This window comes from Etheostoma spectabile, chromosome 16 (genome assembly GCF_008692095.1).
Source record: "Etheostoma spectabile isolate EspeVRDwgs_2016 chromosome 16, UIUC_Espe_1.0, whole genome shotgun sequence".
In the NCBI taxonomy this organism is placed as follows: Eukaryota; Metazoa; Chordata; class Actinopteri; order Perciformes; family Percidae; genus Etheostoma; species Etheostoma spectabile.
The window spans coordinates 5,192,256-5,197,443 of NC_045748.1; the positions used below are offsets into that span (position 1 = coordinate 5,192,256).

General features: G+C 40.6%; 1 long non-coding RNA gene across 1 annotated transcript; it reads left to right on the forward strand.

The window, feature by feature from the left end:
* The first annotated feature begins 2,622 nt into the window (after window positions 1-2,622).
* Window positions 2,623-4,968, forward strand: LOC116704508 (uncharacterized). The gene is made up of 3 exons (XR_004335700.1): window positions 2,623-2,634; window positions 3,979-3,980; window positions 4,899-4,968. It is a non-coding gene; the product is annotated as an uncharacterized LOC116704508 (long non-coding RNA).
* Window positions 4,969-5,188: the final 220 nt, after the last annotated feature.

Below are 5,188 nucleotides of genomic sequence, written 5' to 3' on the forward strand. Positions count from 1 at the left end.
ACACACACACACTCTTTAGGACACTCATGAATAAATGAGCCGATGTAAAGGATTAGAATACAACACAATCAACACAAGAAGTCTATTGCTACATTATTTGAGTAACTTGTTAAAGTTGGTGTAATCAATGAAGTAACAGCATTTGAAACATGAGCAGGAAACAAGTGTAATCCATAATTTATCCATCTTGTCCCTATTTTCCACAATTCACACTCAAAGTACCTTTTATTTTTTTATTTTAAAGGACTTAGCTTTGGCTGCTGCAAACATGCACTGATAAATGAATCCAAACACTTTAACAGCATCCACACATATCAGCCAATATATATATATATATATATATATATGTCTAACGCCACAATAACAACATCCCTCCTTCTTTGCTCTGCCTTTTTATTGTATTGTATTATACCCAATTCCCAAAGGACCATGGGGGCCTCCCCTCTCCCTCACAGTCTCAGCTCTGCACGTCTGTGTGTGTGTGTGTGTGTGTGTGTGTGTGTGTGTGTGTCGTGCTGTCAGAGGGGTAAACGGGGAGTTAAACAGATATATCCAAGCGTAAAATCTAAAAAGGCTCCCCAGCGGGCGCCGGAGGGGGCTGTTGGAAATCAAGCACATATCAATTGAGAAGCGGAGAGAGACCAAGTACTTGTGAGAAGAAGAGGGTAAACGCAATTGAGACGTCGTCCCTCCGATTGGTAAACTTAGCTCTTTAAAACTATAAATTACAGGCCTTTTCTTTCTCCTTTTCCCATTTTCCAGTTGCACCTCTTTTTTCATCCTTTCCCTACTTCCTTCTTTAATTTCTTAATACTTCTGTACTCTTCAACTTCCTCTCTCTACAACCCCAGGTATTGTCTTCAACCTGCTTTCTCTAGAGAGATGTAAAGCAGAGTTTGCTGCACAGAACACTGATAGTGAAACAGATCACACACACACACACACACACACACACACACACACACACACACACACACACACACACACACACACAGTGTAATGCTCTACTTGATTATCTCATTGTTGTCTGTAAGTACAAGCCCAGATTGAATCAGCCTGCACTCCATTGTCTCCCTGCAGCTTTTGTTTGTGTGTGTGTGTGTGTGTGTGTAGGGCTGCTAATGAATGACCAATCTAGTCTATCTAGAGAAAACCTTCTCATCACATTGCTCCCATAATTACTAGCTCTCTGTGAAAACTACGCACTGCTTTATTACTTTACTATGCGGTGCAGTCAAGGATTCAGGACTGAAGAAATGAGATAAACACACACAAAGTGTTCATTTTCTATTTGAGTCATTTACTGCAGTTGATGTTCACAGCCAGTGAAAGCTGAGTGATTTACAAGAAGTGCAAAGCCTCAGTGGCAAGACACACACACACACACATCAGATTTAGCTCTGTCAAAGAACTCTGCATAATGGATGAGATTTTATCATGTGAAATTTGATACATATGCTGAACGTATATGTTTTGCACTAATTTACCTACAGTATGGTGTAATATTATCATTTAATAAGTAAATGTTGACGATTTCCCACATTGCCCAGAGGAATGTCCACATAAGCAACTTGAGTCTAACCCACGCGACTGTACCCACGTGTACGTTATTGTTTCCATTCATCTTCAGAACTCTGACTCATTCTCCCAGCTTTTTGTGGCAGTGACGTTCATAAATTGGAAAGAAAGGATGATGCAGTATTGCCATTTAACACATCCACCACTTTAAATGGTAAAATAATGCTTTCAATAAACAGAAGTATGAATGATGAAAATAGTTCAGTCTATTTTAATGGTGCAAATTAAACAACCAAATTCTAAAGTATGTGGTTGTTGCTGTAATTGAATTATTTGAATGTAAACTATATTGTCCAGAGCAGTCCTGTGACTACAACATCCTATTATGTAGCATTCTGTATGTTCCCATAGTCCTGCGCCCTCCCTCCCGCTGGGAGCCATCAGACCAAGGGACCAGCCCGAGGCAACCTGGAAACCATGAAAGAAATGAATAGGTTATATGTGAGGAGGAAAGCAGACAGAGAGACAAAACGGAGGGCTGAGAACACATAGTAAACGACAAGAAAAGAGAAACGAGGGTGAATGAGAGATGTAGAAATTGTAGAGGGGAGAGTGAATTAAACAAAATGCAAAAGGAGAGAAAAATACAGGAGGATTCAGCCCCCGAGGCCTACATGCCTCTCCTTCACTTTCACTATATTCCCACCCTCCATCATCCTCAGACCTGCTGTAAATCACGTTTGCTGAATTAAAAGGCACTATTCATGTGATTCTGTGTGAGACAGGGATGTATGTGAGCATTCACTGTAATGCAGAAAACGCAGCCATAGGGGTGACATGTATTGGTACTTCTGCACTGCATTTCTCTCAGTCAAATATTGTTTTGTAAGTGGTTTTGTGCTTTGTGTTGCACCCTTCTCACAAATGCTAGAGCTTTTTCCATCTTCAGCCCGAAAAAAGGCTGTTTGTCTACTTTCATAACCCACGAGCGGACACTGGGGAAGCTGCTAAAACTCAGTGTTGGAATTTCATAATCTGAATTGCCTTGCCAAGAACTACTGCAATAATATAGATACAATTGTAAAATAACTGTTTTAAACTGAAAGACACTTAATCGTCACAAGAGGCCAAACAAAAAAACAATCTGAATATCGCCGGTTTATAATTATTATTTTTTTTTTTTACTATATACTTCAAAAATCAAGGGAAAAATCGGGAGAGGAAACACTATACTGCATTTAGTTAATTATGAACCTGGGTGTTAATCAGTTACAGCAATGTGCTCCTTTTAAAATATCCACATATTTTTTGTGAGAAAGTCTTTAAAAAGTAAATAATGAGTCTTAGTAACAAAGTATCCAGGATGAGTCCATTAGGGTCCCCTTACGTATACTGACATAGTTGTAATAGTAGTGATTAGTACAAACCCAGCCGGCCATAGAGGATGAAAAATGGCACATGAGACAGAGCATGATTACAAGCGTTTAAATGGGCAGAGACAGTATCAGCACAGAGTATGATGGATGACGCCTGGAGCGCAGTCAGAGCTGGCTCATAATTAGAACTAGATGGCATTAGTTGTATTTCCTGGTGGGTATGTCACAAGAACTGTGGCAGAGTTGTTAAAAAGGGACACCACATTTTGAATGTGCGCCGAATGTTTTTAGTCTGCAGGCGACTGTCACAGCATGGGATAAGCTTTCGGTCTTTAGTGAAATGACATAAAGGCTTCTTGGAGTTCCAAATGATTATTACAGTAACTAAACAATGTCTTTTAGGTAAATCACTAATGGAATGAATGTATTACTGTATATTTGTTGATGCCCTCTATGACAGCTTGCTTCCCTTTAAGAAATGGGACCATGAAAGGCTTAACTTAACAGATGACTACTAGCCTGTGATGTTATATGTGCACCACTCCACAGGCAATCGTCACCTGAGCTCTCAATGTGTCTGTGTAAGCTGAGGTAATTATTAAGAAAGGTTACACTATGTGAAGGTAAGGTAACAGAGTGGAAGGTAATAGTGTGCACCTGAGGTGGCTCAGGTGATGTGTTTTCTGGTGTGTGTTTCACCTGTCTGGCCATGTACCTGAGAAGCAAGTGAAAGTCAGACGTGTGTGTGTGTGTGTGTGTGTTTTCTGTTGTTGTAACCCAAACTAAGATGGCATCTAATAAGATTAATTTAATTAAAAGGTGAAAAAATACAGCCTTGAAGAAATTAGTGGCAGTACGTTCAGAGAAAGTAAACCAAAGCAAAATAAACAATGGTACTAATACTGGGTAGAAACCAAGCTGTCTTTGAATGGGTTTACTTCAAGCTAATCAGCTAACAACTAAGGCAAATAGATGCATTGCACACCTTTCACTTTCCACGGACCTGCATGGGATGTTAATGAGGGACAAGCGCAAATGACAGGTGTAGGTACTGTAAGAAATACCCTCCATATAACACTGACAGTGGTTCTCACTGTAAACATCTATTCCTTAGTCTATTATTTGACATCTATTACTTGGTCCAAATGTCTTAACATTTTAAAAACAAGTGGAAAAAGCTGCCGTTGCGGTGAGATCATTTAAACCCGTTTTTAACACAAATCATCTTTTTACATTACATTACATGTCATTTAGCTGACACTTTTATCCAAAGCAACTTCCAATTAAGTGCTTTCAACCTTGATGGTGCAAACTCCAGAAAACAGGTAGTAAGTGCAAGTGCATTAGCCTTAAATAAGCAAAACTATAAAGAGCCATATGTACGTGCCGCTTGGAAGAGATGTGTTCGGAAGATGCGTAGGCTTTCGGCCATCCTGCTGTCAATAGGGAGCTCATTCAACCATTTAGGAGCCAGGACAGCAAACAGTCAGGATTTTGTTGAGTGATTAATTGCCCCTCGGTGATAGGGGGCAGCAAGTAGGTAGGCTGAAGCGGAGTGGGGGGGTTGGGGTATATGGTTTGACCATGTCCTGGATGTAAGCTGGGGCTCACTTGTTTGTGGCCCTGTGGCCCTGAAAGTACTAGTGTCTTGAAGCAGATGTGGGCAGGAATTGGTAACCAGGGAAAGAGCGGAGGAGCGGTGTAGTGTGAGAGAACTTGGGGAGAATGAATGAAGACAAGTCGAGCTGTTGCGTTCTGAATAAGCTGCAGGGGCCGGATGGCACATGCAGGCAGGCCAACCAGGAGGGAGTTGCAGTAGTCTATATGTGAGAAGACTAGAGCCTAAACCAGAACCTGAGCCGCCTTCTGCATTAGAAGTATTAGAAGTATCCTTCTGATGTTGTGCATCATTTAGTGTATCTAAACGATCGGGTAGTTGCAGTGAAGGAGAGTTGGTCGTTAAGTGTCACACCAAGGTTCCTAGCAGTCTGGGAACTACCATAGGAAAGGCAAGGCAAGACATCTTTATTTGTAGAGCACATTTCAGCAACAGGGAAATTCAAAGCGCTTTACACAAAAACAGTTCAAAAATAAAAACGGAAAACACAAGAATACAAGTTACATTGCAGTATAAGAAATTAAACATTAAAGAAATGAACAACCATTTAAAGAAAAGCAACATCAAAAAGAAAGGTCTACAGCCTTGATTTAAAAGAACAGAGTAGCAGCGGATCTGCAGTTTTCTGGGAGATTGTTCCAGATATGAGGAGCATAGAAACTGAACGCTGCTTCCC